The following is a 26,426-nucleotide window of genomic DNA, read 5'->3' as shown; positions in this document are numbered from 1 at the left end:
AAGCCTCTCCCCCCAAAGCCTCTCCCCGCCCCAAAGCCTCTCCCCCCAAAGCCTCTCCCCCCAAAGCCTCTCCCGCCCCAAAGCCTCTCACCCCCAAAGCCTCTCACCCCCAAAGCCTCTCCCCCCAAAGCCTCTCACCCCCAAAGCCTCTCACCCCCAAAGCCTCTCACCCCCAAAGCCTCTCACCCTAAAGCCTCTCCCCCCCAAAGCCTCTCCCCCCAAAGCCTCTCCCCGCCCCAAAGCCTCTCCCCCCAAAGCCTCTCCCCCCAAAGCCTCTCCCGCCCCAAAGCCTCTCACCCCCAAAGCCTCTCACCCCCAAAGCCTCTCCCCCCAAAGCCTCTCCCCCCAAAGCCTCTCACCCCCAAAGCCTCTCACCCCCAAAGCCTCTCACCCCCAAAGCCTCTCCCCCCAAAGCCTCTCACCCCAAAGCCTCTCCCCCCCAAAGCCTCTCCCGCCCCAAAGCCTCTCACCCCCAAAGCCTCTCTGCCCAAAGCCTCTCCCGCCCCAAAGCCTCTCCCCCCAAAGCCTCTCCCCCCAAAGCCTCTCCCCCCAAAGCCTCTCCTGCCCCAAAGCCTCTCACCCCCAAAGCCTCTCCCCCCAAAGCCTCTCCCCGCCCCAAAGCCTCTCCCGCCCCAAAGCCTCTCCCCCCAAAGCCTCTCCCCGCCCCAAAGCCTCTCCCCCCAAAGCCTCTCCCCCCAAAGCCTCTCCCGCCAAAGCCTCTCACCCCCAAAGCCTCTCACCCCCAAAGCCTCTCCCCCCAAAGCCTCTCCGCCCAAAGCCTCTCCCGCCCCAAAGCCTCTCCCCCCAAAGCCTCTCACCCCAAAGCCTCTCACCCCAAAGCCTCTCACCCCCAAAGCCTCTCCCGCCCCAAAGCCTCTCCCCCCAAAGCCTCTCACCCCCAAAGCCTCTCCCCGCCCCAAAGCCTCTCCCCCCCAAAGCCTCTCCCCCCCAAAGCCTCTCCCCCCAAAGCCTCTCCCCCCAAAGCCTCTCCCCCCCAAAGCCTCTCCCGCCCCAAAGCCTCTCACCCCCAAAGCCTCTCCTGCCCCAAAGCCTCTCCCCCCAAAGCCTCTCCCCCCAAAGCCTCTCCCCCCAAAGCCTCTCCCCCCAAAGCCTCTCACCCCCAAAGCCTCTCCCCCCAAAGCCTCTCCCCCCAAAGCCTCTCCCCCCCAAAGCCTCTCCCCCCAAAGCCTCTCCCCCCAAAGCCTCTCCCCCCAAAGCCTCTCCTGCCCCAAAGCCTCTCCCGCCCCAAAGCCTCTCCCCCCAAAGCCTCTCCCGCCCCAAAGCCTCTCACCCCCAAAGCCTCTCCCCGCCCCAAAGCCTCTCCCGCCCCAAAGCCTCTCCTCCCAAAGCCTCTCCCCCCAAAGCCTCTCACCCCCAAAGCCTCTCACCCCCAAAGCCTCTCCCCCCCAAAGCCTCTCACCCCCAAAGCCTCTCCCGCCCCAAAGCCTCTCCCCCCCAAAGCCTCTCCCCGCCCCAAAGCCGCAGACGAGGCTCTGCCCCGGGCTGGCTGCTCCCCTGAGGCCACGAAGCACCCTCCTCTCGCGATGCACACCTATGCCATCTGCTGGAGGGCTCTCTTGGGTCCCCCCATTGCAACAGTGTGCAGTGTGTGGCCAAGTCCCTTCTGGAATCACCGTTTGGAGGAAAAACACCGCAGCGGCTCAGAGAACGGAGCCCCCGCCCGGCTGCTGAGGGCACCTGGCTCCAGGGACCGAGTGTGAGGAGACGTGACCGGACAAGGAACAAAGGGTGGGGAGGTCCGGGCGCGGGACATGGGGCTAAGGTGGAGAAGGTCGGGTACAGGCTAGGACCTGGGGCACCCGCTGCTGAGGCTGGCGTACAGGGGGCGAGCTGAGGAGCCGACCGGGGGACTGGGAAACGCAGACGAGGTCTCGACCCGAGAGCCTTTCAGGGAACGTGGATCCATCCCGGTGACGGGTGACCCTGCGGCCAGGGAGGCACAGCACTCACCAAGACGGGCCCCTGGCTCCGCGGGGAGGAGGGGGGAGCGGGCAGCCTGCGGAGGGGACAGGCCGCTGTGATGGAGGTGCTGGCGGAGGGCGGGAGCCGGCAGCCGGTGAGCCGCACGGGGTGGGAAGGAGAGGGCAGATGTGAGGCCCCAACGGCAGAACCACAGGATCTGGGGAGAGGATGAGAGAGAGCAGAACGAGGAAGAACGGGCGCTGGGGGCCCGCAGGTTCCTCGCTCGGCTCTTCTGGGCCCGGGCCACGTTCTGGTGAGCGGATGCGGGAGGAACACCGACCAGCGGGGTGAGCGCTGCTGTGCGGGGCACGTCGTCCCTTCCTTGGATTCTGTCGTGCTTTTCGGGTGAACCTTGCGGCTCCCAAAGACAGTGGGTTGCGCTGCTTTGGTCTAATGTTCAAGTCTCCGTAAGATTCAGAAAATGACCTTCCCGTGACGGGTTAGATCCCCGATGTGGACAGACGGGCAGCGTGCAGGCACACCCCGAAATAGTGCCGGAACCCCCAGCATAAACAGGAAATCCCTCTCCTGCGGGTCAACACTGGGCACTTCAGAGAAACGGTCACTGCTAACGGACTCCGACCTCCAGAGGCTCTTCCCATAAAACCCTTCAGCGGCTCTTCCCCAAACCACTTCTCATTGGCCTCCCCTCCTCACCGGCCTCCCCTCCTCACCGACCTCCCCTCCTCACCGGCCTCGCCCCCTCACCGGCCTCACCTCCTCACCGGCCTCCCCTCCTCACCGGCCTCCCCTCCTCACCGGCCTCACCTCCTCACCGGCCTCCTCCTTACCGGCCTCCCCTCCTCACCGGCCTGTCCTTCTCGCCGGCCTGTCCTCCTCACCGGCCTCGCCTCCTCACCGGCCTCCCCTCCTCACCGGCCTCTCCCCCTCACCGGCCTCCCCTCCTCACCGGCCTCCCCTCCTCGCCGGCCTCTCCTCTTCACGGGCCTCTCCTCCTCACCGGCCTCCCCTCCTCACCGGCCTCCCCTCCTCACCGGCCTCCCCTCCTCACCGGCCTCGCCTCCTCACCGGCCTCCCCTCCTCACCGGCCTCCCCTCCTCACCGGCCTGTCCTCCTCGCCGGCCTCCCCTCCTCACCGGCCTCCCCTCCTCACCGGCCTCGCCTCCTCACCGGCCTCCCCTCCTCACCGGCCTCTCCTCCTCACCGGCCTCCCCTCCTCACCGGCCTCTCCTCCTCTCCGGCCTCTCCTCTTCTCTGGCCTCTCCCCCTCACTGACCTCCCCTCCTCACCGGCCTCCCCTCCTCACCGGCCTCCTTCCCCTCACTGGCCTCCCCTCCTCACCGGCCTCCTTCCCCTCACCGGCCTCCCCTCCTCACCGGCCTCCCCTCCTCACCGGCCTCGCCCCCTCACCGGCCTCACCTCCTCACCGGCCTCCCCTCCTCACCGGCCTCCCCTCCTCACCGGCCTCTCCCCCTCACCGGCCTCTCCCCTTCACCGGCCTCTCCTACACACACACACACACACACACGATACACACACACACACACACACACACACACACACACCACACATACACACACACACACACACACACCACACACACACATACATACACACACACACACCACATACAACCACACACCACATACAATCACATACACACCACACACACACTCACATACACACCACATACAATCACACACACACACAACCACACACACACACACCACACACACCGTACAAGCATGTCACAGCATCTGCAGGGAGGGGCGGTTACCATAAGGAATTAACACCAAGTGAGGCCTGTGATTTAATCGTTAAAGATCAGCCCGAGGCAGACCTGTGCCGAAAGGCAGAGGGGCGGCTAATTTCCTCTCGTCCTTGCATAACCAAACTGCGGACCCAGATGCCAAAGTCACCTTTCCCACAGCGATGCCAGTGACGGGTGGCAAATGCCTTCACCCTGGGCCTTCACCCTTAGCCTCCACCCTGAGCCTCCACCCTGGGCCTTCACCCTGGCGTTCCAATGGAACACTACTCCCAGCTCACACAGCTACGCGTCATCTGACTGAGTTCCACTCCCATGGTCTTGGATTTGGAGGTCAGCGTTACCATTGTAGGGTGAAAAGCTGTGAAAAAGGCTCCCTTTCCATTCTCATGTGAGTGTAAAAAATTGGATTAAAAAATGGTAGTGTAAGTACTTTTTAAAAACGCATCCCAGTTTTTATGTTGCGTGTTTCGAAAGGAGTAAGTAACTCCCAATAGTAGGAACCTCATTCAGGAGGCGTCCAGAGAGGGGAGGCCGGAGTGGCCTCCTGAATAATAAGCACTGTCTGTCCCCCGGCCAGCCCCCCTCCCCCTCGGTCCCTGTCCCTCCTCCACCCTGCTGGCAGGCCGGGCTGTCACTCAGGGAGCCCAGCCCCCTGCCCCGAAGCGGCATGTGACTCAGGCGGGACCAGTCTCAGCCCTGGACGCGGTGGTGCATGGAGAAGTAGGCACCTGACCCCGGCGGACCAGCCTTCTTTCCCTTAATTAATTGTGCATAAACCTTGGGAAGGAGGAGGCCTCTTCCCTTTTCATCAAAAGCCTCCACCGCGCAGACTTGGAGTGAAACCAACCTCAGAGCTCTGAGAAATCCCACGGAGCCTCCGGCCCCGCTCTGTCCCCAGCCGGCCGCGCCGTGAACGGCCGCGCACACGGTCAGCGCAGCCAGCGCGGTCGGCACCACGGGCGGTGAACGGAACCCTGACCCCCTCACCCTCCCACCCTCAGCCGCCTGCAGTTCCCCTGAGCGGAAAGGAAGCTGCCCCCGATGAACCACATGCTTCTCTACTGCCTTTTCTCTATTTTTTTAGTTTAAAAAAAAAAAAGCCACACTAAATCAATGCACAGTGGACCTCTCCCGGCGACATGTGTATTGGTTTTGGAGAGGAGGGAGGGGGGAGTGACAATCTCACCCTTCTCTCCTCTGCCTCGGCCGCCCATCCACGCAGGCCAGGCACCAGCGCCCGCCGCACGGACGCCTCTGTACGAGCGGGCGGGCAACAGGAGGCCTCCGGGCGTGAGTCCGCGAAACACAGAGCTAATTCCTGTGTTGTTGTCATTAACGCTGTAGCCTTTTCCAGAGGAACAACTGCAGCCCTACTGGCCGCACCCTGTGCGCATCGGAAGCAACGCGCCCCGTCTGAATCTCAGCGGGAGGGAGCCATGTCCCCTGGTCCATCAGAGCCGCCCAGGGAGCCGCCGCCGTTTGTCTCAGTGGGTCGGGTGTCAGCCCACGGACGGAAGGGTCCTGGGTTCGATTCTGGTCAAGGGCATGTATCCTGGATGCAGGCTTAATCCCTGGCCCTGGTCAGGGCGTGTGCAGGAGGCAACCAATCAATGTGTCTCGCTCACGTCAATGTTCCTCTCTCTCTCTGTCTCCCCTCCTCCTTCCACTCTCTCTAAAGAACGACAGAAAAATATCCCTTGGGTGAGGAGTCACATCACCCTCACCCTCACCCTCACCCTCTCCCTCATCTTCACCCTCACCCTCACCCTCACCCTCACCCTCTCCCTCATCTTCACCCTCACCCTCACCCACACCCTCTCCCTCACCCTCTCCCTCACCCTCACCCTCACCCTCACCCTCACCCTCACCCTCACCCACACCCTCTCCCTCTCCCTCTCCCTCACCCTCACCCTCACCCTCACCCTCACCCTCACCCTCACCCTCACCCTCACCCTCACCCTCACCCTCCAGAAGGGCCCAGCGAGCCTGCCTCAGGCTTGGTATTTGCCATGAATTTTGAAAGCCTTCCCGCAGCATCCCGTGTGCCTCGCGTTGTGCGAAGTGCATTACATGCCGCGGGTCACCGCCACTCACAGCCACCCTGAGCGTCCAACGGTTGCTTCATGCAGAGGCGGAAGCGAAGGCCCGGACACCTCGGAGGCGGCAGCCGGAATACAAACCAGGCCGCCCGCGCCTGGGCGGGCACAGGGCTATCCGTCCAGAGGAGAGACGTCCGTGCCCGTAAGCACCCACCGAGCAGAACCGGTGCAATGGTTTATAGTTTCCAAGGTTCCTACCAGACACATGTCCGACAGTTCTCAACTACAGAAGAACTCATTCGTGGATAAACTTCCCTTCCGCCCAATGGCCTAGGCCGGTGGTCGGCAAACTCATTAGTCAGCAGAGCCAAATATCAACACTACAACCATTGAAATTCCTTTTGAGAGCCAAATTTTTTAAACTTAAACTTATTCTAACGCCACTTCTTCAAAATAGACTCGCCCAGGCCGTGGTATTCTGTGGAAGAGCCACACTCCAGGGGCCAAAGAGCCGCATGTGGCTCGCGAGCCGCAGTTTGCCGACCACTGGCCTAGGCCGACAGTCCCAGGGTCTCAATTAAGAGTTGTTCTTGAGGGAACAAAACCAGGCACCCTGAGCATCCTCTGCCTCCCCTTCCCACGCACCCCGGGCCTGTGCGCTGGCCGGGAACCGAACCCTGACCTCCTGGTTCATAGGTCGACACTCAACCACTGAGCCACACCAGCCGGGCGAAAACCATTTTGAAAAAGCTTATGCAGCAGCTAAGGGACATGAGTCTCGATTACGCGTCTGGGAACCATCCGAGCCTCTCTGGTGGCCTCTGCTGAGACTGCTGGCCTCCATGCAAAGTGGAGGGAAGTGGAGGCTGAGGGAAGTGAAAACTGATTTCTCAACTGCAAAAATGTCACCGCCGATGAGAGGAGGGGGACACAGGATCCCTGAGCTTCCGCGGCCCCACGGCAGGGAGCTGATCTGGCCAGCGCTGGGTGGGGCTCACCTGCAATTGGCACCAGGAGAGGTTCTGGGCGAATGCCGCCCTCTCTCCCTCGTGGAAAGTGAGCCTGTTCTCAGCTCAGGGCCAGTAACCCGGCCCCGCGAGGACGCCGGGCCCAGGACCCCCCTCAGCGACAGAAACAGGTGACCCCGGGCGGCGGCCTCCAGAGCCAGCTCCGCCAACCACCGATCGGTCATTCACGCTCCCGTGTTCCTCTTCTGCAAGAGACAGACCCATCCCCGAGCTGCCGTTAACACCCGACACCGAGTGGTGAGTCATCACCGGGGAGTTACTAGAAAAGCACGCCAAAGCGCGAACGAAAAGGGAAGAGACACAAGGAAATACTTCAACAACAGCGGCAGCGCTATTTCCAGGAGTGGGGGGGAGGGGTTATAGATAGATTTTGATCTTTTTCTTTACATTTTTGGCATTTCCACATGCCTTTTTCTAATATATATATTACTAGAGGCCCGGTGCACGAAATTCGTGCACGGAGGGGGGTTCTCCCTCAGCCCAACCTGTACCCCCTCCAATATGAGACCCCTTGAGGGATGTCCAACTGCCCGTTTAGGCCCGATCCAGTGGGATCGGGCCTAAATGGGCAGTCGGACATCCCTCTCACAATCCAGGACTGCTGGCTCCCAACTGCTTGCCTGCCTGCCTTCCTGATTGGCCCTAACCGCTTCTGCCTGCCAGCCTGATCACCCCCTAACCACTCCGCTGCCAGCCTGATTGATGCCTAACAGCTCCCCTGCCAGCCTGTTTGCCCCCAACTTCCCTCCTCTGCCGGCCTGGTCACTCCTAACTGCCCTCTCCTGGAGGGTTGATCACCTCCAACTGCCCTTTCTTGCAGGCCTGGTCCCTCTCAACTGCCCTCCCTTGCAGGGCTGATCCCTCACAACTGCCCTCCCTTGCAGGCCGGGTGCCTCCCAACTGCCCTCTCCTGCTGGCCATCTTGTGGTGGCCATCTTGTGTCCACATGGGGGCAGGATCTTTGACCACATGGGGGCAGCTATATTGTGTGTTGCAGTGATGATCAATCTGCATACTATTCTTTTATTAGATAGGATAGAGGCCTGGTACAGGGGGGGGGGCCAGCTGGTTTGCCCTGAAGGGCGTCCCAGATCAGGTGGGGTTTCCCTTGGGGTGTGGGGCAGCCTGAGTGAGGGGCCTGTGGTGGTTTGCAGGCCAGCCACGCCCCCTGGTAACCCAAGCGGAGGCCCTGGTATCTGGAATTTATTTTCCTTCTACAATTGAAACTTTCTAGCCTGGAGCAGAGCCAAGCCTGGGGCTCCCTCTGAGGCCGCAGCCATTGTGTTGGGATTATAATTGAAACTATGTTGCCTTAAGCGGGTGGGCCCGGCCAGGGTGTGTGGAAAGCTTTGCTTCCCCTGTTGCCGGCGGCAACCCTGGCCTGCTCTCTCAAGCTCCATTCTGCCGCCATTTGTTTGAATTTGTTTACCTTCTATAATTGAAACTTTGTAGCTTGAGTGGAGGCTTAGGCCTGGAAATGGCAGGCGGAAAGCTTGGCCTCCTCTGTTACCTAGGAAACCTTGCTCTCTGTGGCTGTAGCCATCTTGGTTTGGGTTAATTTGCATACTCGCTATGATTGGATGGTGGGCGTGGCTTGTGGGCGTGGCTTGTGGGTGTGTCGGAGGTATGGTCAATTTGCATATTTGTCTATTATTAGATTAGATTTTTATTTCACAGAGGAAGGGAGAGGGAGGGAGAGAGAAACATCCGTGATGAGAGAGAATCGTGGATCCGCTGCCTCCTGCACGCCCCACCCTGGGGACCGAGCCCACACCCTGGGCATGCGCCCTGACCGGGAATCGAACCAGGGGCCCTTCAGTCTGCAGGCCGGCGCTCTGTCCACTGAGCCACACCGGCGAGGTTGGCATTTCCACATTTCCACGTGAAGTCTTCCATCTTGATCTCGGCCCTGCAGCTGGACAGGTAGCCATGACTGCCTGTGGCCCTGAGGGACCCGGGGATGGGCTGGGCCCCCAAGACACAGGTTCCGATCGGAGCCCAGGAGCCCGCTCCTGCCGGCCCCTCAGGGCAGCCTGGCCCCGTGGACACCCATCACCGACACCAAACACACCTGTGTGTCCACAGCCCGGAGGCCCGGCAAGGATTTCCCAGAATCCACTCCGCCTCTGGCACGCCCGCCACGGCCGGGTGACTTCAGCGGCAGCTTTCCAGGCGCTTCCTCCGCCCACAGCCCGGGGAGGAAACACGGCCCGAGCCTGCCGGCCCCGTGCATGGTAAGAGAAGGAAACAGCGCCAGGAGCGGCCCCCCTCCCCCAGCTTATAATGACGCGTCCAGGCTTCCACCCAATGATGCCACTCCGGCAGCAGGACCTGTCGCTTCCGGACGGTCCCTGGGCACCGGACGGGCGGGAGGCAGCTGTGCCGGGGCAGCGGCCCGCGCAGCCCGTTCCCAGGACCCGTTTCCGAGGAGACGAGCGGCAGCCACAGAGGTGCTCCGGGCCACACGTTCCTGCGGCGCAGCCCCTGCCCCAGGCGCCTGGATCAGCTGCCTTTCCAAACCCTTCCCCGGGGCGGCATTTCAGGATCGCCTGCCCCCAGAGGCCCCTGCACACGGAGCCCGCCGAGGCCCATGCACCGAGGGCAAGCGGGGACGTGCCCCCGGCAGGCCCTGGCCCGGCTAACCCACAGCAAGGCATCTTCCTGGGCGACGCCAAGGGAAAAGGCTCCTGGGAAAGGCGACCACGCAGCCCGATGTCCACCTGCAGTGACCCCCCCGGAGGGCAGTGACCCCTCCGGAGAGCAGTGACACCCCGGAGAGCAGTGACCCCCCCGGAGAGCAGTGACCCCCCCCCGGAGAGCAGTGACCCCTCCGGAGAGCAGTGACCCCCCGGAGAGCAGTGACCCCCCCCCGGAGAGCAGTGACCCCCCCCCCCCAGAGGGCAGGAGGGAGGGCATTGGGCACGCAGGCACCGGCCCCGCTACTGCCGCACTCGGACGCTCCTCCCTCCTCCTGGCCTCCCTTCCTCCCCCCTCCCTCCTCTGCACCAGCCCCTCCTCATTCTCGGCCTGTGCTCCGCTCCGTCCGGCCCCCCAGGGATGGTGGGAACCATGCCAGGACCACACCATCGGCCTCCGCGCCCCCGACGGGCTGGTGGGAGTCTGTGAGGGCCATCGGACGGCAGCGTACAACCCGAGAGCACTCCCCGTGGCTGCGCACAGACCTCGTCCGCGCGCGCGCGCACACACACACACACACACACGCACATGCACACACACTCACGCGCGCACACACACACGCACACACACACACGCACACGCACACACACTCACGCGCGCACACACACGCACACACACACACGCACACGCACACACACGCACGCGCGCGACCTGGAAAAGTCCGCCTTGGCCCTGGAAACACAGTCCTTTCCGGCTTCACCTTTTCTCTCCCAGTGGCTCTCACGGCTCAGAAGCTCTCCTCGGGGGGTCAGCTGCCCGCACCCACCAGGGAACGGCACGTGGGAGCCGCCTCGTACAAGAGCACAAGCTCGCCGACCGTCACCTCTGTCCAGCCAAGGACCCCAGACCGTCCCTTTACCATCGCACCAGACCCACTCACGTGGAAAGAACCACGTTATAGGGGACGAAGGCGGCCCTCCAACAGTAAGAAGACTCATTACTATTGTAACTAAAAGTCATCACCGCCACCTTCGGAGAGAAGACGGGCCTCCCAGCCCCTCCGTCCCGTGACCCCACAGGCTCCAAAGCCTCTGGCTGGAGGGCTCCGTGTCACGTCCACACTGTGTGTGTTGGGGGGGGGGAAGGGGGGGTGGGGGGGAGAGCTGGTACCTGGTCCTTATCTCAGTATTTTCCAGTGTTTCTGCTTGCACGCCCACTGGAAAAATCATGGCAACTACGTTCCTCCCTGTCATCTCCAGTTTGGACGGTTCAGCAGGCTCTAATTTCCAAGGTGTCACATGATGACACTGGAAAAGCCAGCTGTAACACGATCCTCTAAAATGTGTCCACCGGAGCTGGACACCAGCGCCGCGGGCGACCTCCCGGGACTCACGGAAACGCGGACGACGGAAACGCGCTTGCGTCACAGGAGTTTGACGTGCTCCTTGTTCTCTTCGAATGTCATCCCAGAATCCCCACCGAATTTCACCTCATTGTAAAATAGTACTCTGTTTGGAAGCTTTATTCATCATTCTATCATAGATCTCTGCAAATTAAGTATAAAAACACATGTGGGTAATCTATAGAAAAACGTTACATACATGTAAATATGGTCACAGGAAAGTAAAAATTTACACAAAAACAAAGGTATTTTATGATCCCAGGACCTTTATAAATTTACAAACATAAAAACGCTAAAGGTGTCCTTTTAAGTTTCCTGTGGCCATGAGTCTCACTAGTGTTTAATCTGGATTGATCTACCGTAGTTACCGAATGTATACAATTGATAAAAACATAAATATTACATATTTTATAAGTGATTATGAAAATCAGTTACTTTAGAAATACTTCACTTAAGGAGACAGATGAGCCTCTTTTCCCATTAAATTCGAAGATGGATGGCGCTGAAATGAGACAAAAGTCAGCTTCAGTTCTACTCCGGGCTGCCCCTCCCCCCACGTTAATCTAAAGGCGGAGAGAACTTGTTCACACAAATAACTACATGGAAATTCAAATTTGCTGTAATAACCTTCCTCAATCGTTTCAATTCCTCCTGGGACAGAGTTCAAAAACAATCTCAGGGTGATCGATCATCAAAATTATTTTTAATGATCAACTGACAACTCAATTAAGTCCTCTTTCAATCTGTGGGAGATGAAGAATCGGATGCCACCTGATTTGCGGAGGTATTTGTTATCCTGTCATTGGACCCATTCATTTTCATCAACACCAGCCCCACTATCTCCCTCACCCCTTTGTGTGGAGCCCAGGAGCTCCCCCCCCCCCCAGGGTCTGAACAGCACCCTAGTGGGACGAGAGGTGCATGGGAGACGGGCCTTTCTCTGGTCGGGTGGGAGATGGCCCAGAGCAGGGGTGGGGGACGTAAGGCCCATGAAATCATTTGGTCGGGCCCTGCCAAGGCATCAGGGTGAGTTAATTCAATGTTTGACCAAACATGGCAGGATACTGTTTAAGCTGGTAATTCTGCAGGGCCTGAGAATGATGTTATAAATATTCAAATGGCCCTTGGCAAAAAAAAAAAAAAAAAATAGGTGCCCCCACCCTGGTCTGGTGGGAAACGGCAGGTGGGAGAGGAGACTACAGAAGCTAAAGCGGCCGGTGTGCTCAGGGGTTGAGCATCCAGTCAGGAACCAGGAGGCCACGGGTTCGATTCCCGGTCAAGGCACCTGCCTGGGTTGCGGACTCGGATCCCCTGTGGGGGGCGTGCAGGAGGCAGCTGATTGATGATGATTCTCTCTCATCATCGATGTTTTCTATCTCTCTATCCCTCTCCCTTCCTCTTTCTCTAAAAAATCAATAAAATATGTTTATAAAAAAGAACCTAAAGAATGTGTATCACAATAGACACAGACAGTAGGGGGTGAGGGTATGTGCTGGGGGGTGGGAGCGGCTGGGGAGAGGTCAATGGGGGGAAAGGAGACTTATGTAATACTTTAAACAATAAAGAATTAAAAAAAAAAAAAGAATGTGTATCACAGTTCAGGTCGGGACACAGACTCCCTGCTGTCCACCCGGACCCCTCGCCACCATCGGAAGCTCTCACTTGACCCTACAATGTCCTATTCGGGGCTGAGTCCCAGGCATCCCTGGGGTGGGTGCTCTGTCCTCCTCCTGCCGCCGCGGCTCCGTGAGCCTGACCTCTCGTCCCCTCCCGTCACTGAGACCCAGGCAGCCCTGCTGGTGGCTTCCTTTGTTGACACTGAAGAATGCGCTGGGAAAATCTCATGCATGCACGCACACCCTTATTTGGCTTTTCTGGAATCAAAACAGAAAAACCTGTATTTTATGCAAACCTGCCAATTACTGCATTTTAATTACAGCCATTTTCACCCACCCCCAGAGTCTCCTAACCACGAGTCCCGCTCGGGGACGCTGTGGGAACCACGGGCCTGGGCAGCTGTCTCCCGAGCGAGCACCTCCCCCTCGGAGCCCAGTGTCTCTGTGCTGAGGGCCCCGCGTTCCGGGCGAGGCTGCGCGTCCGATAAACACCAGGCTGGTGGCGGCGTTGTTTGGGGTTTTATGTTTTTAAATGTATTTTTATTGATTTCAGAGAGGAAGGAAGAGGGAGAGAGAGAGAGAAACCTCACTGAGGAGAGAGAATCATGGATCGGCTGCCTCCTGCATGCCCCACAGTGGGGATCGAGCCCCCCACCCGGGCCTGTGCCCTGACCGGGGATCGAACCGTGACCTGCTGGTGCATAGATCGATGCTCAACCGCTGAGCCACGCCGGCCGGGCTGTTTGGGTTTGTTATGCAACGAGATCCTTGCACAGATGTTGGTCATCCAGGTGTGAGCGGCCTTCCCTGCCATCTCCCATCAGGATCTAGGGGAAGGTGACCCTTTCGTGACCTAGGTCGCCCTGGAACAGCGGGGTTGGGTGCGGGTGGCAGGGATATTCATTCCGTCATCGCTGCCCCACAGTCCAGCTTCCTCTCTCTCTCGGGAGCGACAAGGGCCCTTCTTTCTCCTCTGGGACTCGTTTCCTGAGCCCATTTCTTCTGCGCTCCCTTCCCCTACCCCTGTGACTTTCTAAATAAACCTTCTCTTACAGTGTGAGTCTCGCCTCTGAGTTCTTTCTTAGCCAGAACTCAATACGGAGGTCGCTGAGCCGAGGTAGGGCCTGACCCCACCGGTCAGACGCCTGCCGTTTCACCGCCGACAGTGACGCCGACAGTGATGGTTCATCCATGCTTACTGTTATTCTAAAGCAAGGTGTGCCAGCAGCGGCCAGGTCAGGGGCAGGGTCTTCTTTCTGCCAAGGGCCATTGGATATTCATCATCCTACATAATAAAAGGCTAATATGCAAATTGTCCCCTCGACCAGGAGTTCAACTGGGAGTTCGACCAGGGGGCGGGACCAGCCAGCCAACACCCCGATCCCCTCCGTATTGGGGGCAGGGCCAGACCAAATGATTCCGAGGGCCTTACGTGGCCTGCAGGCCGGGCGTTCCCCACCCTGGTCTATATCGTCACTAAACACGGTGGCGTTAACAATTTCTAAAAACATATTTTTATTGTTGATAGCATTACAGATATCTCCCATTTTCTCCTCCTTTACCCCCTCCTCCCAGCCCCTAACTGCCCCCTGCCCAGGTCTTCACTACCTTACTGCCCGTGTCCATGGGCTGTGCATACAAGTATGTAAGTTCTCTGGTTTCTCTCTTCTCATCCCCTGAACCCCACACCAAGGCATGTCAGTCTGTTCCAGGTCTCCCCGCTTTGGATCTTATCTGTTGGGTCAATTCATTCTGTTCATTAGATTCCACAAACAAGTGAGGTCGTGTGGTGTTTGTCTTTCTCGGATCGGCTTATCTCACTCAGCAGAAGACTCTCCAGGCCCCTCCAGGCCGTCCCAAAGGTAAGAGACCCTTCCTGTTCACAGCTGCCTCGTACTCCACTGTGTAACCGTCCCACCGCTTTCTTATCCACTCAGCTACCGGGGGCACTGGGGCTGTGGCTGCGTTAACAACTGAACATGTAATTATCGTTGGTACTGAGGCAGAGATGTAACACAACCATCCCCCCGCTGTGCTTCCTGAGAAGCCCCCAAACGGCAGGGTTTGGCCGGGATGCTCACCCAAGAGGTCGGAATGGTTCTCCTTTTTGAGAATATGAAAAGCCCAGGAAGTGCCAGTGCCCCGAGCGCGGGGAGAGCTCTGGAGGCGGCAGTTTCCGGGCGCGTGGAAGAAGCTGCTCACTGATTAGCCAGAGGCATCCGGGAGAGGCCACGGCTGTCAGAAGAAAGACATGTATCCGCAGTTCTGTCCGTTTCTCTTTTCTAAAAACTATCTTTGTTGTTGTTGATTTCAGAGAGGAAGGGAGAGGAAGAGAGAGGTAGAAACACCAATGATGAGAGCATCACGGATCGGCTGCCTCCTGCACGCCCCTCACTGGGGATGGAGCCCACAACCCGGGCAGGTTCCCTGACCGGGAATCAAACCTCAACCTCCTGGTTCATAGGTCGACGCTCAACCCCTGAGCCACACCGGCCGGGCTTGTCTCTTTGTTTCAAGCAGGGAGTACTGATGCCTGGAGGGAAAACATATTTCTTAAGCCAGCCACCAGACTAGCCTTGGTCTGTCGCCCCTTTCTTCTAAATCTTACTTAAAATGTGCAGCTGCCCAAATACATGTCCGGATGACGACACGCTAAGAAATTATAAAACCCAACACCAGAAGAATCCACGTGCTGCAACCGTAATTACCGCTCTAGTCAGGCAAGTAGCATCCTCATCGGAGCACCCTGGCACCCCGCTCCCAACGCTCCCGGCCGCGGGGACCCGGGAGCAGCGCAATGACGGTCAGAGCTCCCTCCTCTGATGCCGCCCCCCGCCCCCCGCCCCCCGCAGCCGCCTTCTCCACCCAGGACCTCATGCAAATAACTTCACACACCTCTGCTACGGCCCCAGCTCTCGGCTGGGAATCGTCCTTCTTCCCCCACCGTTGCCACTGTCACTGCTGTTTCTTTTCTTCTATTTTTTAAGTATACTTTTATTGATTTCAGAGAGGAAGGGAGAGGGAGAGCGAGAAGCACCAACGGTGAGAGAATCACTGATCGGCTGCCACCTGCACGCCCCTCACTGGGGATCGAGCCCGCAACCCGGGCATGTGCCCTTGACCGGAATCGAACCCGGGACCCTCCATCCGCAGGCCGACGCTCTGTCCACTGAGCCACACCGGCCAGGGCCCCGCTGTTTCTGCAGGACAGCAGGGAGGACGGGAGAGCAGCGCGGTCCGCCAGCGCGACCCCCTGGATGTGGAGTGAGGTCCCGGAGGATGCGCTCAGTCTCCTGTCACTCCGGACATCTCTTGAAGGAGAAGGCCACTGCAGATCCGCCTGCCCAAGCTCAGGAGGAAGCCACAAGCAGACACGCCGTGTCTGAGGCCCGCCACGCGTCCGGGCGGGAGGCGGAGGGGGAACCGCCGGGGGAAGAGGAAGGGCGGCTATTTAAAGCAGGTCCGCTCCGCTCACACTGGACGGGCAGCTGCGATCACTTCTGGGGGGGAGGGGGGCACCTCAGAACGAAGCTTCTCTCTTCTGCACGCGCTCCAGGCGGTCAGGACTGGAACACGCCCTCGGGGCTGGTCCCTCCTCCGGCAAGGTCCATCCCAAGCCCTCACCTTCCCCGACAGCCTGGGTGGGGGGCCCTCGGCCTGACCTGCCACACGATTTCTCTGTCCCGGGGTCACGCGCTGCCTCGCCCAGGGCGTGTTTTAACGAAACGCAAACCCCTGCCTGGGGGAAAGGTGTAACTTAAATGAGATACAACGAGGAGCCATTTCTCCCTCCGTTCGCCCGGGGACCAGTCCCACGCCTCTGCGTGCCCACCGCGCGGGCCCGGCGCTTCATACACTCACAGCAGGTGTGCCCAACACGTGACCACCTCACACGCGTGTTTCCTGGAGGCACCATCACACTTAGCGCTGAGGAGAGCATCAATGTGACACACTGAGGCGATGGACCACCCGCTCTCAGGATAAGGATGGAACATGGGGGGGCGGGGAGGGGGATTCCCCTAAATACTACTTTTTACCTTCGGGGCGTGGCCTCCACCATCCAAGCCAAAGTTCACCCGTGAGGCCTCCGACCAAGTTGCCATCCAACAAAGTGCACCCACAGCTGTAAGCACGACCTCGCCGCCACGCCGCCCCCCTCCCCACCCCCCACCCCCGCCAGGCAGGTGCTGAGTGTCGGCGGCAGGAGGCGGGGAGCAGGCGGGCCCGCGGTGGCTGCTCTGACGGCGCCCACGTTTCTCATCTCGTGGCACAGAAGCGGATGCCTAAATCCTGCGGCACACCGAAGTTCCTTCTTCATGGCCGATCCGACCCAACATCCAGGCATGACTTGGGTTCACTCACACGGCGGCGGTGCCGTGCCGGCTGGAGCATCCTCTCAGCTGACCGTCCGGGGAGAGGGCCGGGCCCGGTGCCGCTGGAGCATCTTCTCAGCTGACCGTCGGGGGAGGGCCGGGCCCGGTGCCGGATGGAGCATCTTCTCAGCTGACCGTCGGGGGGGAGGGCTGTGCCCGGTGCCGCTGGAGCATCCTCTCAGCTGACCGTCCGGGGAGAGGGCCGGGCCCGGTGCAGCTGGAGCATCTTCTCAGCTGACCGTCGGGGGAGGGCCGGGCCCGGTGCGGCTGGAGCATCTTCTCAGCTGACCGTCGGGGGAGGGCCGAGCCCGGTGCCGCTGGAGCATCTTCTCAGCTGACCGTGGGGGGAGGGCCGGGCCCGGTGCCGCTGGAGCATCTTCTCAGCTGACCGTCGGGGGAGGGCCGGGCCCGGTGCCGCTGGAGCATCTTCTCAGCTGACCGTCGGGGGAGGGCCGGCCCGGTGCAGCTGGAGCATCTTCTCAGCTGACCGTCGGGGGAGGGCCGGGCCCGGTGCCGGCTGGAGCATCTTCTCAGCTGACCGTCGGGGAGAGGGCCGGGCCCGGTGCCGGCTGGAGCATCTTCTCAGCTGACCGTCGGGGGAGGGCTGTGCCGTGCCGGCTGGAGCATCTTCTCAGCTGACCGTGGGGGGAGGGCCGGGCCCGGTGCCGCTGGAGCATCTTCTCAGCTGACCGTCGGGGGAGGGCCGGGCCCGGTGCCGCTGGAGCATCTTCTCAGCTGACCGTCCGGGGGGAGGGCCGGGCCCGGTGCCGGCTGGAGCATCTTCTCAGCTGACCGTCCGGGGAGAGGGCCGGGCCCGGTGCCGGCTGGAGCATCTTCTCAGCTGACCGTCGGGGGAGGGCCGTGCCGTGCCGGCTGGAGCATCTTCTCAGCTGACCGTCGGGGAGAGGGCCGAGCCCGGTGCAGCTGGAGCATCTTCTCAGCTGACCGTCGGGGGAGGGCCGAGCCCGGTGCAGCTGGAGCATCTTCTCAGCTGACCGTCGGGGGAGGGCCGAGCCCGGTGCAGCTGGAGCATCTTCTCAGCTGACCGTCGGGGGAGGGCCGAGCCGGCCTCGAGGCAGGTGCCTCGCCTTACAGACCCCTGCGGCGCGGGCGGAGACCCGCTGGCTTAAGGCACCGTGAGCAGCTCCGCAAAAATGCAGTCATTCCCGTTGCTCATCGGACCCTCCAGACGCTCCCGGCAACATGGACCCCTCAGGGGACGGGCCACAGGCTCCCTCCGCGCCCGGGCGGCCAGCCACGCTTCCCCCGGGACCCAGCTCAGGCCGGCCAGCTGCCTCCCACGCCTGTGCCCGTGTTCCCAAACACGCCCCCCGCGCGTCACCCACGTGGGAGGGAGACACAGAAGCAGACCTCCACGTTTCTGCCCAAAGGTTTCGGGGCGGCGTGTCTAGAGGAGGCCCAGGGAGAACCGTCCTATAACGAAACGGCAACGGCTTGGTTTAAAAAACCGGTTCGCAGCACGGGGACGGAGTGGCTGTCAGATTCAAGGAAGATCTGCAAAGTTCACATCTGAACTCTCTCTGACACGCTCCCCGGGACCGAAGTGGGGGTGGAGAGCAATCACTTGTGATACTGGGGTGTCCCGAAGCCTCCATGTCAAGGTCATAACTCCCCGCCCCACCCCCCTGCAGACTAACAGCCACGCTGCTTCCTAAGCCCCGCCCAAGGACATTTTCCCACTGATTTTTTAGAGAGAGTGGAAGGGACAGGAGAGACAGAGAGAAACACCGACTGGGTGTCTCCCGCCTGCCCCCGACCAGGGCTGGGAGTCTGCAACCGAGGCACCTGCCCTTGACCAGAATCAAACCCGGGACCCTTCAGTCCGCAGGCCAGCGCTCTATCCACTGAGCCGCATGGCCAGGGCGGCCCTGCAGAAGGAGAAAGTGAGTGGATCAGGGCGAGCTCAGGTGCCTCCCGGACTCGGGCGCCTCCTCCTGCGGGCCGCCCTGGGCGCCGGCTGCTTCAGCCCCAGGGCCACCGCCCTGCCAGCTGGTGCTGGACAGGAGAAGGGAAGGGCGTGGCTCATCCCACCTACCGGTCTCGCTTCCCAGGTTGGGGGATGGGCAGGGCCGCCAGCCCAGTTCCCAGTTCTGCGCCCTGGTTCCCGGCCCTGGAGATGAGATCACCTCCTGCCCCACCACTTCCTCCCTGTCACCCAGAAACGGCTCGCAACGCGGCCGCGGCCACGGCCAGGGCGCTCCGTCACTGCCGCACGGCGGGGCAGCCACAACCTCGCTTTGCTTGCTGAGACCACAGGACCCGTCTCAAAGACCAAGTGACATCCTCCTGGACTCCCCTCCACCCGCCCGCCCAGCTTCCTGTCCCAGTTGTCCTCAACGGAAACGCAGAGCCGGTGTGGCACGGGAGGGACCCCCGATGCCACAGGGAGGGACCCCGGATGCCGCAGGCAGGGACGGACACGCCCACAGGGGAATGGCCTGGCCTGGCCTCTGGGGCCGGGGAGGGGGGGTGCGGGGGAGGCTCGGAAATGCCTTCTGGGCCACAATATACTTTTATTGATTTCAGAGAGGAAGGGAGAGGGAGAGAGAGAGAAACATCAATGACGAGAATCATTGATCAGCTGCCTCCTGCACGCCCGCTACTGGGGATCAGGCCAGCAACCGGGGCATGTGCCCTGACCGGGAACACCCTCAACCCCTGAGCCACGGCGGCCAGGCCCACCTTAATTTCTGACAGGATTGGCGTCTGCCTCTGTGTGCGCCTGCACTGATGCTTCAGCAGAAGGTCAGGAGGCTCTCTATTCCTCAGGCCAGCTTAAGGGGAAGCCCCCTATCCCAAGTCACATGTTTTCAGGCGAGCAGGCTATAGCTTTAAGAATTCTAAAACTGGCCCCGTGGCTCCTACGAGTTATTGCATGTATTTACACCACACACACACACACACACACACACACAATGTCTGTATGTACTAATACACTGCGTTGGGTATCTAAACATTCCCCCGCTTGCGTGGACATGTCTACTGGTATAAGCTGCTCAAGGAATGAATGAATGAATGAATGAATGAATGAATAAATGAATGAATGAATAAATCCTGCGTATTGAGACATTCCCTGTGCATTTCCCAACACCCTGCTCGGGAACCCTCACCCGCGTGCACTCCCTGGCCTCAGCGATCTGCCTGGGAGAGAGCCGGCACGGAAACAGACACGACGCATGCCTCCGCCAGGCGCTGCCTCCACGGGAAGCCAGGGAAGACCACCCCGCGTGGTTCCCGCCCACTCTCCACGGGAGCTCATCTTTCTCGCCGCAGAGCCCCCGCCACCCCTCCTACGGGAGTGCTTCAATGACTGCTCTCTGGGCATTCAGGGCCTGTCACTTTAAAGCTTGGGATGGACGCGCAGGCCACATCATCGACATCAATACAATGAATAAAGGCTTATCTGGGTTGATCACTTCGGTCATCGCACACAAACCGAATGATGCTCTTCCATCCAGAGCCTTGCCCGGGGCTGAGTCCCCCTGGGGACAGCCACCTGGGGGTGTGACTGGCAGGGCCAGCTCCAGGTGACCACACAGAACCCTTACCTCACACCACAAACCGGCCCCGTCTACAAAGGGCCTCTTCTGGAAAGCAGCCCCCGTAGGTACACTGTTGTCCAAGCCGGAAACCACAGACAGCCTCCATGCCTGCCTCGCCCTCCTTGTCTGTCACAAGATGCTGGGAGGCCCGGCCGGCGTGGCTCAGTCATTGAGTGTCCACCTGGGAACCAGGAGGTGGAGGTTCGATTCCCAGTCAGGGCACATGCCCGGGTTGCTGGCTCCATCCCCAGTAGGGGGCGTGAGGGAGACAGCCAATCAGTGATTCTCTCTCATCATTGATGTTTCTCTCTCTCTCCCTCTCCCTCTCGGCGATCAATAACAATATATATTTTTTTTAAATCCCAGGAGGAAGCCCACATGCCCTTCAGGGGACGGCGACAGCGTATGTGACGGCCTTGCACACCTGCTGCGTCTTTCACTAGAAACAGTTGGTCAAGGGGTGGGCTGTGGCCCACCGGAAGCGGGAAAAGGATGTTTATTAAATTCTAACTCACAGCACACGCAGCCACCTGACTGTTGGGGAAAAACGGTTGCTGTGATTGGATCGGACTAGAAACCCAGAGGGTCTGAGTTCCGGTCGCTCCTGCACCACAAACGTGGGACCCGGAGCACAGCTATGCCAACTGAGGGTCAGGACCGAGGAGGGAACCCCTCAGGAGGGTTCATGGTGAGCATCTTTTTCATGAAAAACAAACAGAGCATCACACGGAGTGAGAACAGATTCCGTTTCCCTTGGGGGGGCCGGGAGGGCTGGAGATGTCGGTGTACAGATCAGGTCAGGAAATTAAATGTATTTCCTATTACGAATGACGGCCAAACACGATCCAAAGCCATGACCAGAGGAGCCGCTGGGCCCGGCGACGCTGTTCCTCGTCTTGTAAACAGACGTGATCGCTCTACCGCCGCGGGCAGACTCGGGTGAAGGGCCACGGCGTGTTCTCAGCCGCGGAACCCTGTATGCGCACCTCACAGAACAGCCTCTGCGCTGCGCTTCCTTAGGCCCGTGGTCGGCAAAGTGCGGCTCGCGAGCCACATGCGGCTCTTTGGCCCCTTGAGTGTGGCTCTTCCACAAAATACCACGGCCTGGGCGAGTCTATTTTGAAGAAGTGGCATTAGAAGAGTTTAAGTTTAAAAAATTTGGCTCTCAAAAGAAATTTCAATCGTTGTACTGTTGATATTTGGCTCTGTTGACTAAGGAGTTTGCCGACCACTGCCTTGGGGTCGAAGGTTTCCCTGCCGCCGATGCTCACAGCCCAAAGCGACAGTCTGCACTGTGGCCTCCTGGAGGGAGCGCGACACAGGGAACGCTCAGGCTTCCTGAGGTGTTTGCAACCCCTTTGTGGTGCCTGCGATACAGCCTGGGGGGGAGGGCGGCGGGGGGACCGAGACTGGACTGGAGAGGCGGCGAGGCCTGGCCACGCCTGTCAGGGGCCACCCGGTCCACACAGCCCTCCGATGGCACTTTACTCAGAAACATACACCCTCCTCCTCTCCCCTAAGCTGTGCCCACACTCCCAGCAGCACATCACTGCTGAGTGACACGTGTTCTCCGACACAGATGGCACGCGGCTAGGAAAAGGATACACGCCCGCGTCCCCGCCCACACACGCCGCCACGACCGTGCCCCTCGAAGGGCAGACAGTCTACAGATCTCGCAGGAACACCCCGTCCCGGACCAGGAGGGGCTCTGGACGCAGAGGGGTTCCCCTGGGAGCACGGGGACACTGCGGAGGGCTCCGCGGTACCAGGACGGAAATGCTCGTTTTAAGGTGACACGTGTCTGCCCTGACCGGTGCGACTCAGTGGATGGAGCGTCGGCCTGCAGACTGAAGGGTCCCAGGTTCGATTCCGGTCAAGGGCATGTACCTTGGTTGTGGGCACATCCCCAGTAGGGGGTGTGCAGGAGGCAGATGGTCGATGTTTCTCTCTCATCGATGTTTCTAGCTCTCTATCCCTTTCCCTTCCACTCTGTAAAAAAAAAAATCAATAAAATATATTTAAAAAAAAAAAAAGATGACACGTGTCCCCTTCCGGTCAGCTCGTGTGAGTCGTGTTCGGGGGAAGGCTCCCGGCGTCTGGCACGGATCGGCCCGGCCCGCCCTGCCCTCTCCCGGCTCAGGTCTCCCAGGCAGCAGGCGGACAACACCTGGCCACGCTCCGCAGACGCCGAGCTCACCTGACAAAGCCCACCAACGCCCGCTGGGTGGGCGAGCGCAGAAACGGAGGCGTCTGCTGCGGCCTTCCCTTTCTCTGGGACGAATGCCCGCCCCGCTTCGGGCGGGAGAGGGGGTGACAGATGCGGGCATGCAGGAGGCAGACAGTGATCCTGCAGAAATCTGTGAGGGGGCGGGCGGGCGGGCGAGCGAACGCGCTTTAGTCACTGCACATGGGGTTCCGACGGGAGAGAGTCAGACTGAAGGAACTGGCAGCCGTCACCTGGGTTTGGCATCTGGCCAGGTAGCTTTTGCTTATCTCTGATCCTGGTTAAAAGCAGGTGGGGTGTGTCCCAGCCGAGTGTCTTTCTCATGACAACCTACACAACGGGGTGTTTTCCTGGGGGAAACACGTTTGTTTGGAAGAGTGCTACCGAATCAGGGCTGGGAAGGACCCTGGATATCACTGGACCCAGAGCCTAGGACCCAGAAAGGGTAAGTGACTTACCTAAGGTCACACAGCGGACAGTATTGTCTAGACGAGGGCCACAACCAACCAGGATCTCCCCAGATAAAACATGCCTATCTGTGGAGAGCACCTACAGCGTTTGGACAGGTTCAAGCCTGGGACTAATGAGAAGGCACGGTCCTCTCGTGGCAAAGCCACGTGCAAGTCCCAGCTTGGAGGGCAAAGCCCTCCCAGCACAATTATAGCCAAAGGCTATAGTTGTAAGCTTGACCTTATGGTCTGAACCTGTGGTCCCACGTGGCTGAGTGAGGTAGGCTGTGGGAGGTGCAGCAAGCGCTGCCAAAACAAAGCTTGATAGAGTTCGGGTGCGTGTAATTGAGTAGATTCGAAACCCGAGAGAACATTGTAAACACCTTGACCACGCCCTTGCTTTGCCTCCTGGAATCTGACTATAAAATAAAGACTCGGCTTGCAGGCTGTGGCGCTGTGTCTCCATCCAAGAGCAGCGTCCCACCTAGCCCCAGCTTTATTCTCTTGCCTGTCTTCTTGAATCCTTCACCGCCCCCTCAGGCTCACCCCTGGCCGTGCTGAGCGCAGCACACCTATCATTGTGTCTGCTACCATGTTTTTAAAGAGATAAGGTTCCCTACCCCTCAGGACTGCAGCTTCATCCTGTACCTTTCTGATTCCCTGGCATGGGAACACTTAGTCTATACCTAAATGTACATTGTGTGAAGACCATTCATCAGTTAAATGAGAAGACAGAGCCCACACATCAGGTTTGACAAGGGGTTTCACCCTGGCCAGGGTGGCTCAGTGGTTGATGTATCCTCCCATGCACGGAAGAGTGGCGGGTCCAATTCCCTGTCAGGGCACACGCCCAGGTTGCAGGTTCAATCCCCGGTTGGGAGTGTACGAAATGCAACCAGACGATCTCTCACATCAATGTTTCTCGCTCCCTCTCTCTTCCTCCTCTGAAGTCAATAAAAACATATTCTTGGGTGAGGATTTTAAATAAAATAAAAAAAGAATTTTAATCCCTGATAGGATGTAAGTAATTTTATCCACGTTGATAGTATGTTGCTTTAAATTGAAACATAAATCTATAAAGACATATAATTATCGCATAATGATCTCATGCATAATTGATGGTAAATAAGTATCATTGTAGAAATATACAACGTGCATTGAAAGGTCAGGTATTCCAGGTTACAAAGACTGGTTTATTTCAAAGAATGAGGAAACTGAGTTATGACTACACCTGATATCAGCCAAAGATCGGTGCCCAGGAAATATTTTTTTCTTTAATGTTTATAAAAACTAGATGAGAAAAGCATAGGCACCAACCGAGGTTTAAAAAAAAAAAACAACAACAACACTGAACAACCTGCAGTGTAGGCAGCTGCAAATAGGACTGAACGGTGAGGCATAGTCCACGCAGAACATCCTAGCGAAATTCTCACCCCACACACCACACGCAACACACACTCCTAACAGATGGTTTCCAAAGAGCAGCTAAACATTCCATAGGCCAAATGCACAAACATTAATGATGAAAGCATGACGCTCTGCTCTCCCCTCTCGCCTCCCGCAGCCCCCGCCTCCGGCTCCAGGACCAAATCACAGCCACCGGGGAGCCAGGCGCCCGCTGCAGCCCAGACGCCTGACTGATAACATCCGGTTTGCGGTCCAGGACGTCCCAGGGTGCGTGTCCAGCCTCTGCCCACAGCTGGCAGAGCAAGGCCAGGGCAGAGCTAATCAACACCAGCGCCCCAGCTGGGACCTGGCGCGTACGGAGAGGAGGAGCATGGACCCCGGAGTCTAATTTAACTCTTGGAAGGAAGCGGCATCTGGGACGGGCTCCAGGCTGCTGGGCGGGGATGTCAAAGCCAGTGACAGGGGGGCGCCGGGTTCCTCCCCAGCTCAGCGAAGGCATTGTCTTCTCCTGGCAAGGGTTAATCCACCCCCAAAAAGGGGGGGAGAGGACATACCCGCCAGCACCTCCTCCTGCCACTGGGAAGAGAGGGGAAGCGGGCACCCCTTCCCAGGGGGGGTCCAGACACACCATTGTCTTGCCGACCGCCCCAGTCCAGATGGGAGCTCTGGCAATGACTGTGCTCCCTCGGACGGCCCTCTCCGGGGACTCCAACACCCCCCATTCCGAGGCAAGTTGGAGAAAAACGCGACTCCCTGGAAAGGCTCCCCAGATTTGCTTAAATGACAGGCAAATGGATTTCGGACCCGTGCACATACCGCCACATCTCCCACATCACCAGATCTGTCCCCAGTTTAGAAGGAAAAGTGTGCCGGGCCCTCGGCAGGAGGGGGCATTAGGAGCGACCAACATTGTGGGTGACATCCATCAAACCCATCGCGCTTTCTCCCGGGAGCCCGTCCGAGCCGGCCTCCTCGCCCCGCGCTGCTGCAGGCTCCGCCGAGAGCCCGGCTCGCGAATCGTGACCATCTTCCAGGGAGTCCCTGCCGAGGGGCGACCCCGCCGAGGAGACCGAGCCACAAAAACGGGAACTGAGCCGGGCCGCCAGGGGCGGAGGGGAGGCCGGGAGCGCCGCGTCCATCCGTCAGCACTGATGTCCTTTGTTGTTCACCTTCGCACACAACAACCGCGCGCGCTCCCCGGCTCCCGGCCCAGCGAGCGCCGGCGTCTGGGTCGGCCCGTCCTGCAAGCGGGACCCGGGCTCCCGAGAGCCAGGCTTCCCGAGCCGGGACCCCAGCATCGCTCCGCAGCCGCCCGCCCGCCCTCCATCGCCGCCCCCGCCGCGGTCGCCCCGCCGGAGGGTGCCCAGGAGTAAAAACATCCCCCAAACACCCGTTCCCCTCCGGAGCGCAGAGGGCGGGCCGCGCAGATGTGGACAGTCCCAGCGCCCCCGCCCCCAGGGCGCAGTCCCCGGGACCCCGGGAAGGAAGGGAGGGCGGAGGGGGAGGAGAAGGCTCCGGCCCGGCTCGGGCTGTCACCGGGCTCCGGAGCGCGGGGCCACCTTCCGCGCTCCCGGGACGTGGACCGCAGCCAGAGCGGAGGTTCGCGCCTCCCTTCGGTGAGGGGGTGTCCCCTCGGCGGGCGCCGCGGCTCCCGTCTCTCTCTCCAATCTGGGAAATGGTCCCGGCCCACAGCCGCGGCGGGGACGAAGGGGAAGGAAGAAGCGGAACGCCGTCCACCCTTCCCCTCCAACTTGACACTCACGCCGCGTCGCCTCTCAAACTCCGCAGGCGGAGCCCGCAGCGGGCGGCCGGCCGCGCGCCGCCCCCGTCCCTGCCGGGAGTCCGAGCCCCCTAGGGCGGTGGGGGGCGAGACCCCGGCGCGCACTCCACGCCCCGAGGCCGGCTCCCCAAAGCACGAGCCCGCAGCGCGGTGCAAGCCGGGGAGAGGCACTTGCAGCCGGCAGCGCGCGAGG

General features: G+C 59.9%; 1 protein-coding gene across 1 annotated transcript in view; it reads right to left on the bottom strand.

Annotated features, from left to right (window-relative positions):
* Nucleotides 1-26,426, bottom strand: part of DOCK4 (dedicator of cytokinesis 4) — a 209,823-nt gene that overhangs the window by 182,975 nt on the left and 422 nt on the right. The window lies entirely within an intron of this gene.

The sequence above is a fragment of the Eptesicus fuscus genome, chromosome 14, assembly GCF_027574615.1.
Source record: "Eptesicus fuscus isolate TK198812 chromosome 14, DD_ASM_mEF_20220401, whole genome shotgun sequence".
Lineage (NCBI taxonomy): Eukaryota > Metazoa > Chordata > Mammalia > Chiroptera > Vespertilionidae > Eptesicus > Eptesicus fuscus.
This window is presented reverse-complemented; position numbering and strand designations above follow the sequence as displayed.